Source organism: Perognathus longimembris, chromosome 7 (assembly GCF_023159225.1).
Source record: "Perognathus longimembris pacificus isolate PPM17 chromosome 7, ASM2315922v1, whole genome shotgun sequence".
NCBI classification, from domain to species: Eukaryota; Metazoa; Chordata; class Mammalia; order Rodentia; family Heteromyidae; genus Perognathus; species Perognathus longimembris.
Genome location: NC_063167.1, coordinates 1,228,189 through 1,241,884, shown reverse-complemented (window position 1 = coordinate 1,241,884; position 13,696 = coordinate 1,228,189).

The following is a 13,696-nucleotide window of genomic DNA, read 5'->3' as shown; positions in this document are numbered from 1 at the left end:
GGGCCGGGGCTCCGAGAGACCCTCGGCCCCACCCCCACTGTCCGGGCCTGCCGAGCCAATCCACTGGCGCAGGGGCCGGTCCCTGACCCGCTGGCACATAGGCCATGATCTAATCCATTCACAGACGAGAGGAGTCCCTCCCCACCACACTGCCTTCTCTGGGCTCCCGCAGGTGGGGCCGTCACCCCTGCAGAGAGTCAGAGGCTCACCCCTGCACCAGTGGGTTAGATCATCACCCTCGCACCAATGGGTCAAAGGCTCAGAGAAGCCAGAAGACTGCCTGTGGTCACCCAGGGAAACCGTGGCTCAGAGGAGCTCTGGCAGCTCTCAGGTCTGCCCAGAGGCAGCGCCTACCACACCACCATTTCCCAGAGGACATGGCAACACATCTTCCACGACAGGCCAGAAGGAGGCCGTCAGACACGTGCACAAGGCCTGCCAGAGGAGTACAACCCCCGCACAGAGGTGCAAAGACACCCCAGGAATGGGCTGTGCACACGGATCAGGATAGGAGTGTGCACACGGATGAGGACAGGAGTGTGCACACAGATCAAGACAGGAGTGTGCACATGGATCAGGACAGGAGTGTGCACACGGATCAGGACGGGAGTGTGCACACGGATCAAGACAGGAGTGTGCACACGGATCAGGACAGGAGTGTGCACACGGATCAGGACGGGAGTGTGCACACGGATCAGGACAGGAGTGTGCACACAGATCAAGACAGGAGTGTGCACACGGATCAGGACAGGAGTGTGCACACGGCTCAGGATGGGAGTGTGCACACGGATCAGGACGGGAGTGTGCACACGGATGAGGACAGGAGTGTGCACACGGATCAGGACAGGAGTGTGCACACGGATCAGGACGGGAGTGTGCACACGGCTCAGGACAGGAGTGTGCACACGGATCAGGACGGGAGTGTGCACACGGCTCTGGACGGGAGTGTGCACACGGATCAGGACGGGAGTGTGCACACAGCTCTGGACGGGAGTGTGCACACGGATCAGGACGGGAGTGTGCACACGGATCAGGACGGGAGTGTGCACACGGAGCAGGACGGGAGTGGGCACACGGATCAGGACGGGAGTGTGCACATGGATCAGGACAGGAGTGTGCACACGGATCAGGACGGGAGTGTGCACACGGCTCAGGACGGGAGTGTGCACACGGATCAAGACAGGAGTGTGCACACGGATCAGGACAGGAGTGTGCACACGGCTCAGGACAGGAGTGTGCACACGGATCAGGACGGGAGTGGGCACACGGATCAGGACGGGAGTGTGCACACGGATCGGGACGGGAGTGTGCACACGGATCAGGACGGGAGTGTGCACACGGATCAGGACGGGAGTGTGCACACGGATCGGGACGGGAGTGTGCACACGGATCAGGACGGGAGTGTGCACATGGATCAGGACGGGAGTGTGCACACGGATCAGGACGGGAGTGTGCACACGGATCAGGACGGGAGTGGGCACATGGATCAGGACGGGAGTGTGCACACCGATCAGGACGGGAGTGTGCACACGGATCAGGACGGGAGTGTGCACACCGATCAGGACGGGAGTGTGCACACAGCTCTGGACGGGAGTGTGCACACGGCTCTGGGAACCTAGACGATTTTCAGACCCTGTGACCTTGGCCTTCCCGCCCGCGACCCCAGCCCTGCCTCCCGGATGACGCGGCCCCGCAGCCCTCTTGGGCTACACGGGAGAATGTTTATTTTTTTCTTTAGGGCAAAAAAAAGCAAAGCAAAGGAAGCGGGCGAGTCATCCCGAGCCCTCGTGCAGGACGGCGGGCAGCCCCGCCCTCGGCGCGGCCCTCCCGGCGTGCCCCCCGCGGTCCCGGTCCCTGCTCTTCCCCTGGGCTGGGCCCGGCTGGGGCCGTGGCGCGGGGTGATCGGCGCTGGCCTTCGGGGAGCTCACCCCTGCCCGGCCCCACGTTCCCAGGAAGCCCAGGAAGTCCTCCCCACGGTCCTCGCCCACCGACCCCCGCGGCCTTTGGGAAGCTGGCGGAGGCCCGGGGCAGGCGGCGGGCGGGCGGGGCCGGGGCAGCCGCTCCAGCCGGGCCGCATCCCTGCCAGCGCACGGGGCCACCGGGCACGGGCCGGGCCGGGCTGCGCCCTGGGGCCCCGCGTCAGGCCACCTCGGACAAGAGCTGTGACACCTGTGCCGCCGCACCCGAGGACGGAGGCTAGCCCGGCAGCCCCCAAGAAAGGGGGTGGCGAGGGCCCGGGGGACGCCGCGCGGGCCCCACAGCGCAGAGGCGCAGCCTGCATCCAGACTCGAACACAGCACCTCGCCCTGGGCCCCAGAGAGGGCGGAGGGGCCCCTTCCACCATGGCACCCAGCCGGGCCAAGGCCAGAGGAAGACCGGCTCCTCCGCCGCAGATGGGGATACTGAGGCCCGGAGGGAGGGCCGCTGGCCATCACCGGCCCACACGCTAGCTGGCGGGAGGCGTGCGGGGCCCGGGTCTCCAGCTCTGCCACCCCCCGCCCGTCAGGCGTCTGAAGGGTCCCGGGAGCCGGGGGTCCCCGCCCGGGCTGCCAGGAAGAGCCGCCCCTGCGGCCTCGTGCGGCCCGGGGGCAGAGGCGGCGGCGGTGACGGCGGCGGTGATGGTGGCGGTGACGGTGAGTCACGCCCACAGCTTTTTAAGGCTCCGCTGAGCGCAGGGGCAATTTAGGTCTTTTGATTAGACGCAAGCACACAGGCAGGGAGGGCAGATCAGAGCCAGCTAGAGAGGCGGGGCGGGGCGCCACGCTGCACCCCAACCTGCCCGTCCCCCGCGCGGTGCCGTGCGGAGCCCACTGGCCAATCCCAAGCCCCTCTTCACGGAGCCGCCCAGCGGCCGGCCCCCACCCGGGTGCATGAGGGACGGGCCAGCGGCCCCCACCCGGGTGCATGAGGGACGGGCCAGCGGCCCCCACCCGGGCGCATGAGGGACGGGCCAGCGGCCCCCACCCGGGTGCATGAGGGACGGGCCAGCGGCCCCCACCCGGGCGCATGAGGGACGGGCCAGCGTCCCCCACCCGGGTGCATGAGGGACGGGCCAGCGGCCCCCACCCGGGCGCATGAGGGTCGGGCCAACTGGCCCAGCCTCTGCTGCGTGGCTGGGGTGACCTCGGTGGAGTGTGGCAGACTTTCTTGGGGCCCGCCTGCTGGCTCCCACCCCGCCAGCCCACTCCTGTCCTTCCTCCAGTAGCAGCCAGATGAAGACGAAATGGGGACGGCCCCGGAAGAAGGTATCTGGAATTTGGGCACCGATCGTGGACTTGGGGCCCGGTTGTGGTGGCCCCGGGGGCTCCGGTGAGCCCCCTCTGGGTCCTGCGGTCCAAGCCACACCCCAAGCTCCCCACCTCTCAGCCTGATGATCCCCAAGTGCCACGGTTGCCTTCCAAATACAGAATATAATAATTCCCCATAATGCCAAGCCTAAAATAACCCCACAATGTACACTCGCAGAACTCCACAGAGAATGAGCCTGACTCAAACACAGCTGCAAGCTGCTTTAAAAATACTTACACACACAAACAGGCATGCAAACAGGCACGCACAACCTGCCTGCCAGGGCGTCTGCCTCCGCCCACGGGCACGGCTCCACAGGTGAGCTGGGAGCCAGGGGCCGCGGGCGGGGGGGGGGGGGGCCCACCCTCCCGGGGACCCAGGCCCGGCCACAGGACGCGCCCAGCTGCCCGGGGCTGGACACACAGGCAGAGAAGGGAGGGAGCACAAAGGTCAGCGTCCCGGGGAGAGGGCCTGGGGGTGCCTGGGTGCTTGGGCCACACGGCAGAGCTGCCCCTGGGCGGGGTGCCCCAGCCTGGCAGCAGGCTCGGGGGGCCACCCGTACCCCCGGGTGAGGAGCCCCGAGCCACCCTCGTCTGCACACCAAAGCCACAGTGGACTGTCAGCCAAGCTGGACCCAGGAAACCACCCAGAAATCCTCAGAGCTGGGCCTGCCTAGAACTGCCCAGCAAGGGCCGAAGGGACCGGCCAGGCCCTCTCAGGTCCTGTGGGGCCCCACAATGCCCACTCCCCCCCCCCAGGTCAGGACCCTCGCCTGAGAAGGAGCCCCAGGGCCAAGCAGAGCCCAGTCAGGAAGGCCTGGGTCACCGCTGGACGACCAGCCTGGGAAAGAAACGTCTGGGGCCTTGGCCTCTCCTGCCCACCCTGGAGGGCAGCCTCCCCCCACCAGGTCACGCCAGGCCCCGGGAGGGAGCCTCCACGCTCAGGGCTGGCAGGCCGGGTCACGACAGCCCCCAGACTCGCCTCTGGCGGCCCGGCCAGCGGGGGCCCGGCCCTCCTGGCTCTAGTGGTGGAGAAGTGACGCTCGGGACATGCCACCCCGGCTGGGGCCAGGCGTGGCTCCGCTCACCTCGGAACCTCCCGACCCGCCGGGGCCTGGCGGCCAGCGGCGTCCCTCCGCCCGCGCCCGCCGGAGGGAGGACTGGGCGTGGGAGTGGGGGCCGCAGGGGCTGGGCCACGGGGCAGATAGGTGGGTGCTTCTCTCTGGCCCAGAGGGCCCGGGCCAGCACGGCCTTGCGGGGCTGCCGCGGTGGAGCCGCCTCCGCCCCTCGGGGAGACGCCAGGGGCCCCGGGGCCTGCCGAAGCCCTGGCCCGCCCCTCCCCCCTCCCCGTGACGCCCGCCCCCCCACTGCCCGAGAAGTGGGCCACAGGCCCGGCCCGGAAACGGCTGCCCAGAGACCGGCCGGTCACGGGGCCTGCGTCTCAGCGGGTAGCCCGCAGGGAGGGACAGCCGTGGAGCGAGGCTGGGCCTCGGGGCCCCTGCCCGAAGCGCTTGGGGGGCTCCCCCCCCCACCCCGGGTAGGAGAGGCAGGAAGCACGTCACCCCGCAGAGTGCCGCCCCTGGGGGCTGCCCAGGAAACGAGGCAGCGCCCGAGCCATGCCCTGAGAACCGGGGGCCCTGGTGTTGGGGGGAGGGAGTCCCGGGTGCTCTGGGAGCGGGGGGGGGGCTCGAGCTGCTCCTCACGCCCGCCCCGGGACCTTCCTGAAGGAAGCCCGGGTTGAAGAGCACAGCACGGAGAGGCCAGGGAGGCAGGGAGACCCCGGAGCTCCGGGGCGGGCGAGGGGCCGGGCCTGCCGTGCGCCCGCGGCCCCGGACGGGCCCCGGCTCGGGACGGGAGCGCTGTGAACCAGCCCCCCCTTCCCAGGGCCAGCCTGCCGCTCTCCGGGGCAGCCCCGGCAGGGGAGAGCCGCACGACCCGTCACGATGGAGCGGGCGCAGGCCGGGCGCAGGGCCGGGCGGGAGGGGCTGGATCCGGGGCCGGCGTCTGCGGCTCCCGGCCCCGCTCACCCCGGGAGAGCGGCCGCGGCCTTTGAGCCGGGATGGAATGCTTCCGCCCGCGGCTCTACCGCCGGCACGGCCCAGGTGGAGGGCCAGCGGGGGGCTCCCGGGAACCTCCGGTGTGCTCCCCGAGGGTCCCCCCAGCCCCGCTGCCCGGCCCGGCCATCTCACAGCCCCGTGCTCCCCCGCTTGACGCGAGGCCGCCCGCGGGCCGCCCCCCGCCCAGGACGGGAGGAGGCTCGGGGCTCCCCTCCCGCCAGCCCATGCGGCGCCCGGCCCTCGCTCGGAAGGCTCGGCATTTGTCGAGGATGACAAAGATCCTGGGGCTCAGAACGGGAGGTTTTTCTGTGGGGTTTTTGTGGGAACAGACACTTCCATACCGGCGTGCCGACGCCAGCACCTCCCCTGCGGTCCGGGCCTGAATCATCGGCTCCCCTGGCAGTCGGCACCCCGGCTGGGCGCACGCCACGGTCCCGGGGCTGGGGGGCTCGGCCCCAGGGAGGCTCGGCCCCGGCCGGCTGGAGCACAAGCACCGGGGTTCCACCCTGCCTCGGCGGGGCGGGGGGGGGCCTCACCCCCGGGCTGCCCCCGCGCGGCGGCGGAGCCCGCGGAGGGGATGGGCGAGGGCCGGCTCTGAGGGCCGGAGGTCTGCCGGAAGTCGCGCCCCAAGCTGCCGGGGAGCCGGCACAGACGGTGGACGGAGCCCCGCGCGCGGCCTCATCAGCCTCGCTCCGGACGAGTCTCTCACCTGTCAGTGCGATTCGCGTCCCCGGAGGCCGCCTCGGACCACTGTGAATTCACACACGCACACATCTGTAGTCTGGATCTGGAGTGGGTCCGCGGCAGCCCGCCCTCCCCGGGGAGCAGCCAGGCCCCGAGGGCCCGTCGGGCGGGGCCCTGCCTCCCCCCCACCTCCCCGATGACAGGCAGGGTCTGTCCTGGACGTGATGGGACTGCCTGCCATCCCTGCCTCGGGCGCGGAGTCCTGTTTGCAGATGGGTAAGCAGTGTGTGCTAAGCGGCCCAGCCACAGGTCCCTGGGGAAGCCAGGAGCCCAGGCCAGCTCCCCTCCAGCCAGGACGCCCAGCCCGGCCGAAGCAAGCAGGTCCTCCCCGGCTTGCCGGCCTTCTCCTCAGCCCTCACCCGCCCCTTCTTACAGGTGAGGAAACGGAAGCTCAGAGCAGAAAGGATCTCGTCCAAGAACCCACAGCCCAGAGAGTGGGAGGTGGAGGGACTTGGGCGGGGCCCGGGGGCTCAGACACGCCCCCCCCAGCCAGGCCTGGGCGTGGGGATGTGGGTCGCGTGGCCGGGCGAGGCCCTGAGCCGGACCGCCCGCTCTTGCGCTCCCTCCTGCGTGCTCGGGGCGGCAGGAAGGATCCCAGAAGCGCGTGTCTGCTTTGTGCGGAGGCTCACGGAGGCAATCAGAAGCTCTTAGAAAAGTGGGGCATTTCACGATTCATTAGCGAGAAGCCCAGAGCAGTCCAGACCCGGGGGCAAGGAAGGGAGCTGCTCGACACGCCTCCGGAAGAAGCAGCCCCGAGGCCCCCGAACCCTCCTGGGGCCAGGGGCCCCCAAGACCCGTCACGCTGAAGCCCGGCCTCGGGGACCGGGTCACCGGGGCGGAGCTCGCTTTGCACCTGTCGGAGGCTGCTGCTCTCCAGAGGAGAGGCTCGAGTCAGGACACCCCTGGGGGCCGGGATGGGGCGGTGGGAGGCTCAGGGCCCCCACGGGACGACCGGGGTGTGGGCAGAGCTGCCCACGCGGCCTCACGACCCCCCACAGCCGGCTCCCGCCAATCTCCGGGACGCCGGGGCGCACCGAGGCCGGGCACGCCGAGACCCGGCCCCTCCGCCCACCCACGAGCCTGTGCCTCCACTCCACCCGGGCCTTCGTCTTCCAGAACAAGCCACTGCCCGGCCCGGCCAGCCCCTCCGGTGTCTGAATTCCCCGCGGCGCCGAGGCCCCGGGGCGCCCTGGGGAATACATCCCTGCGGCGCCGGCTCCGGCTTGGTGGTGGCCGCTGGTCTGCACTTCTCCTCACTTCAAGGTGAGTGAAAAGCGGCTCCGGCCTGGGGCAGCGCGGGAACCGGAGCCCCAGCCAGCTCCGGCCTCCCCGGTGGCCTCCCGGAACGCCAGCGGGGCCGGGCCGCTCCACGCAGGGCGGACCTGAGCTCGGCGGCTCGGCTCGGCTGGCCCTTCCTTCCCTGGACCTGCCCAGCGGCCTGAGGTCTGCTGATGACACCCCCACCCCCACCCCCAGGACCCGCCAGCGCTTATTTAGAAAGTGTCTCTGCAGATGTAACTACGTTTAGGATCTCGAGCTGCTGATCCCGAGCGCAGTGATGACCCAGCTGAGCCCCAAGCCCCAGGGCCAGTGTCCTTGCAAGAGAAACAAGACGTGGGAGATGGAAGGCAGATTGGAGAGGAGGGCCCCGTGCGGGGAGAGGCCGAGGGGCGGGCTGTTCCCGCCCAGGAAGGCCCAGGGCGGCCAGTGGCCGGAGGAGCGGGAAGGGCCCGGCCCTCACGCCTTCCCAAGAACCAGGGCGCTCAACACCGGGATCTCTGACTTCTGACTTTCAGTGGGAGACACATTTCTGGTCCCCGTGGACTCCCCGAGCTCAGACGGGAGGGGACCAGCGGGAGGCTTCCCATCCCCCGGACCGCCAGGACCCGACCCCAGCAGCCGTGGGCACGGAAGCCACTGCTTCCTCCAAATCGCGGGTTCGGGGCCCGCAGCTTGCCTGGAGCAGGGGCTCCGGATGAGTCTTGGGGAGGGGGAAGGGAAGGACAGATGGCCGGGGGGCCTGCCCAGGTCCCGAGGGCAGTCGGGGGGACAGGCTCCTCGGGAGGCTCCAGGCCCTACACACAGCACCGCTATGGACCCCAAATCTCACCTAGCACCTTAGGGGGGCTCGCACGCCGGCAGCGCGCCCCCTCAGCGGTGCCAGTGCCCCGTCCTGAGGGCCGAGTCTCCAACAACGCCACCCGGCTGCAGGCTGCAGGCCCGGGACGGGGCCCAGACACCGCAGGCTGCAGGCCCAGGACGGGGCCCAGACACCGCAGTCCGCAGCCTCACAGGGATCTCTGCGGACCCAAGAGAGGCCGGCCGCCCCAACTTGCCCCTCCCGCCCCCGCCCTCCCTGCTGCCCAGCCTCTCCAAGGTCAGCAGCTCAGCCACCAGCCCGGCCACACACAGCCGCGCCACGGCCTCTGCCGGCCCCTCCTGCTCTCTCCTCGCCCGGACTGCCAAGTTCCCCCAGCCGGCGGGCCCCCTCCACCCGCTCCCCACAGCAGCGTCTCAGGGGGAAGCCCCCAAATGACAGCCAGCCTAGCCCCTTCCCCGAGCAGCCTGGGCGCCTCTGTCTGGGGAGGCCTGCACGCATGTGCACGTGTGTGTGTACACGCGCGTGTGCGTACACACGTGCTCCTCTGAGGGCCCAGCAAGGACAACGAGGGCCCCAATTCCACAGGACGCAGGTGAGCTGCGTGCCAGGGGGCCTTCTGCACGCAGACAGCCGCCCCCCGGCCCCTCAGCCCCCCGAGGCGCCTCTAGTACTTTGCCATCAGAGCTGACTCCTGGCACCACCATCGCCACCACACCACACACCCCCCCCCCCACCCCGTGAGGGTCTGGTGCACACAGCAGGAGCCTAGAAAACAGGTGTGAGGAGCTTGCTCCAGTCTGTGGGGGCGGAGACCCCGGAATCGGCGCCTGAAGGCTGCTGGGAACACCACCGGAGGGGATGGGAACGGAAGACAGGGAGAGACGCTGCCGGGGGGGGGGGGGGGTTGGCGCGCGGGGGAGGGCAGCTCAGGACCAGTGCGGACACACTGCTGCTGCTGGCCCAAGGGGACGGCACGCACACGTGCGCGCGCACACACACACGCACACACCACTGCACACGAGGTTGCAGGAGTAGGAGGCTGGCCTTGGCCCGGGGAGTCCCCCCAAGTGAAGGGCCCCCCAGACCCCACCAGCCCGGGCCCCCTCCCTGCACAGCCGCCCAGCTCGTGGCCAGGCCGGGCAGCAGAAACAGCGTCTTTTGTCCCTTTGTGCTGGGCGGGTAGAAAGGACAAAAGCTGACTCCCGGCTGGCTCGCTGCTGCCGCTGGAGACGTCTCCAGGAGCTCTTCCTCCAACTGCCTCTGAGGCTGCCTGTTACACAACAGACCTAAGAATAATCTGCAGGGAGGTCGCGGGTTCCGTGGCTCGCCTGAGACCCCCCAGCTCCCGGGGCAGAGGGAGGGGCTGCCGGGCACCGGGCTCTGCGCTTGCTCAGGACCCGGGCTGCACCGAGGCCGCGCACCCCTGTCCCACGTCCAGCCCCTGGAGCCCCGCTTCCAAGTTCTGCTTCCCGCTAGACTTCCCGCTCTCAGGGTGAGCCCCGGGTGGCAGGAATGGCAGGTGGAAGCCCCGGAGACCCAGCGTGGCCTTGGGGTGCAGAGTTCTCATCCAGCCTGTCACGGCCGGGGGGCGGGAAGCTGCAGCTTAGGAGGAGGTGCAGGTGTCCGGTCCCCAGACGGTAACCCCGGATCCCGGGGGTCGGCGCCAGGCAGGGCCCCACAGCCCTGAGCCCGGGGGCCCAGGGGAGGTGGGGGGTCGGCCGGGCAGCACGGGGAGCCCCTGCGGGCTGGTCCAGCCCCCCCCGGCTCGGCGGCCTCCCCTCGGAGCGGGGCTCCCGCCCTTCCTGGGAGCAGGCGGCGGGGCGGGCGCGATAGTTAGCTGCTAATGAAGTAGTCCTGTTAGGCAGAGTAACCGAATCTATACAAATTGGCCCACAGCTCTCCATCCACCACAGACATTAAACATTAAAATCCAATTTCAACTCGTATTGTCAGACCTGCCGTTTAAAGCGTTTAAAGCAGATCCGTGTGTGGGGTAGGGGATTATGTAACCCGAGCTCTCGGCGATGGGACGGGAGAGGCTGGGGCACTGACGCCCCTTGGAGGCTCTTGAGGGGAGCGCCCCGCACCCCGGCGCCCCTCAGGCTCTACGGCAGGTGTCCCGACCCTGGGGGGGGGCTGGAGCCCACCGACCCCTCCCGGGCACCTGCGGAGGCCGCTCTGCACGAGGCCCCTCAGACACTGCACACACACGCCAGCCCCCCGCCGGTGGACAGACAACAGGCCTGCCCCAGCCTCCCAGGGCGGGGGGGGGGGGGGGCAAGGCACCAGCACCACCAATCTCCAGGGAAGCACCAAGCCCAGCACTCCCAGGGCAGCAGGGATGCCCACAGGGCCCCTGGCCACGACCCAGCCAGCAACAGCTCCCGGGGCTGGCAGGACACCGAGGTCAGCTCGGTTCTCGCGGAAGCCGGGGCCTTGGTGCAGCACCTGCTGCCCCCCCCCCCGCGGGCCCCGTGGAAGCTGGGCCGTGGAGGGAGTTCAGAGGGGGCGGGACGGGGGGCGGCTTCTTCTGGGAGCCCAGTGTCCCAGGGGTGGACAGGAAGGCTCACTTCTGAACCCACTAACCGAGCAGGGGCAGGAGGGTGACCTCTGACATCTGACCTGCCCCCCCCCACTCCTGAACTCCCCCTCGGTAGCCCCGATTCTCTCACTGGGTCTCTGCTCTGGGGCCCTGAGGGCAGGGCAGGAGTGGGAGCCCCGGGTGGGGCGTGCTGGACCCCGCAGCCCAGGCGGCCAGGCTTCATCTCAGGAGCCCCGGGCACCGGGGACGAGGGATGAGAGCAGGTGCATTGGGTGCGAGAGATGGCGGAGGCCCCGGGAGGAAGCCCCGCCTGCTCCGGCGGGACCCTGAGGGCTGCCTCCCGCTCACCAGGCAGCAGAAGATGGACTGGGGAGGGGGGCTCCCCGTTCCCCGGACGTCCGTCCTCCCGCTCCAGAAGTGCCCACATCTCCTCCCGGGTGCCCCACAACTCTGCCCGCAGGCCCAGAGCCCAGGAAGCCAGCGCCCGTCCCAGAGCCCACCTGCTGAGCCCCACAGGTCCCTGCCGCCCCGACTTTGGCCAGAGCCAGGCGCCCCGGGCCGGGCGCAACACCTGCCGCACCAGGGGGCGTGCAGCAGATACCACGGCAGCCTGTCCTTGAAGCCCCTGGGGCACGACCGTCCCGGGACCAGGGTGCCCTGGGCAGGGGTCAGCCTCAGCTGCGCCCACAGCCCCAGGACGGCCCAGCAGGGCAGCAGGACCTGCCCGGGAAGCCCGGGGAGGAAAGTTTGCAGGGGGAGGCGGCCCTGCGAGCCCTCGCCGGCACCCGACTGCGCCCCGGCCCCCTCCCCCGGTCCTCCCAGGATCCCCCCCCCTCCCGGCACATGCGTGCCCGCACCCGAGCCCCGAGCCCGCCCCGGGGTCCGCACTCCGGGAGCAGCGGGGGTCCCGGGGCGGCAGATGGCGCCCCTTCCCGGGCGCAGCCCCGGCCCGCCGAGAGGTGGCGGCGCCCCCGCGCGTCCACCGCGCGGCCCGGGCGGGGGGCGCAGCCCCGGGAGCGGCACCTACTGTGCTTCTGCGGAGCGGCTCCCGCGTCCATTGTCTCGGCGGCGGCAGCGCGCGACGGCGGCGAGGGCGCGGACGCGGGGCCCGGCGGTCAGCGGCCCGGCGCGGGGTCGGGCTCCAGCGGCATCGCCCCGACTCCGGGGCCCCGCGGCGGGCTGTGCGCGCGGCGCGCTCGGGCGCGGTGACACGGCGCCCCGTGGAGGCGCGCGGCGCGGAGCGCGCTGTCACTCGTGCCGCCCGCACCACACCCCCTGCCCGCCCCGCGCCGGGAGGGGGCCGGGGGCGCGGGCTGGCGGCGCGCGGATGGGGGCGCGGTGGGGCACGCGGAGCGGGGCGCGCCGGAGCCGGGGCGCGGGGCGCAGAGCCGGGCGCCGAGCGCGCAGGGGCAGCGCCCGGCCCGCGCCCGCCCGCCCGCCCGCCCGCCCGCCGCCGCAGCCAAAGTACTCTTTCCGCAAAGATGCGCCCGCGCGGCCCCGCGCCCCGGCGGCCCCTCGGCGCCCCGCTCGCTCGCCGGCCTCCCCAGCCACAGCCCGGACCCGGAGGGGGCGGGGCCGAGGCCGCCGCCCCCCCTCGAGGCTGCCCGACGCAGCCAGGGCCTCCCCACCCCCCTCGCTGCCATCCAAGGGCCCAGCAGAAGGCCCGGTCGCCCCTCTCCCAGCCACGATGCCAGGCACACGGGCAGAGCCCGCAAGACCCTGGAGCGGGTGGGGGACAGCGCCTCCGCTCCCCCAGGGACGGCTCTGGTCCCAGTCGGCAAACCCACCCTGCTTCCTGGAGAGAGGCTGGGGCCGGAGCTGCCTCACGCAGGCTCAGTGGACACAGCCCTCCCCCAGGGTGCCAGGCCCAGGCCGGCACCCCCAGCAGCCACACAGACAGGCCTTGGGCTCTGACCCTTCTGGGGACCCCCCCTCCCCGCCAGACAAGCGAGGCCTCTCTGCAGACCCCAGCTCTTCTCCCTGTGGCCCTGCCCTGCCCAGCCCCCCTGCAGCGGGCCGGGCAGCAGCCGAGGAAGAGGGTGGGACCCGGCCCAGCGCCCAGCCGCTCTGTGTCCTCTGGGGCCTCGACGCCCTCCTGTGCTGCACAATCAGCCCACTTTGCCCACGAAGGCACAGGGAGGCCCGGCCTGCGCCCCCGGCGGCTCCCAGCCCCCAGCCTGCGCCCCGCCCCTCCCAGCACCCCTCCCCCGCCCACGTAGCCCTAGCCACCCTTGGGTGGTGTGTTTGCACCTGCGAGGGGGTCACACTACCTTTGGGGGATTGACAGGAGCCGTCCACAATGGGAGGGGGCATCCCGGTCAGCCCGGAGAATAAGATGCCACCCAAGAGGAGCCTTGAACTCCCGGACTGGACTTTGCCTGTCGGGGAAGAGAAGGCCACGTAGGGTGGGGCTCACCACCCCTCCACCCCTGGGGCTGGAACTAGGTTCTTGGGGTCCGGAGGGAGCTGTGACAAAGAGGAACATTTGAAACAAGCGTGACCCGTGTCCCCATCTTGCCCATGCCCACCGTCCAGACACGGCCTAGAGGTTCCAATTCCTCACGTGAAGCCTCTGCCTCCCTCTCCAGGCCTCAGTTTACCCATTGACAGACTTGCTGGCTCTTCCCAGACTCCTGACTTCAAGCTACCCAGCAACCTCCTTGGCTGGACAGCAGACTCTAGAGCCAAAGCTGACCCATGAGTCGCCCCACGGGGGGCGGGGGGGCGGGGGGCTGGGCGCAGCGGCTTTCTGCATTCTGCCCCCGGCTCGGCCTCAGCAGGCGGCCAGAGGAGCGTGTTCTGAGGCGCCTCCCGTGTCTGAGGTCGGGTGGCTCGGCGTCCGTGCAGGGCAGGTAGCGTTGGCATTCCCACCACGCTGCAAGTCTACAGCAGAGCCTTCCTCCTCCCCACAGCGGGGCCTCGCCAGAGCCCGGCTCCAGGAGCTGCGCGGCCTTAACGGGGGCTG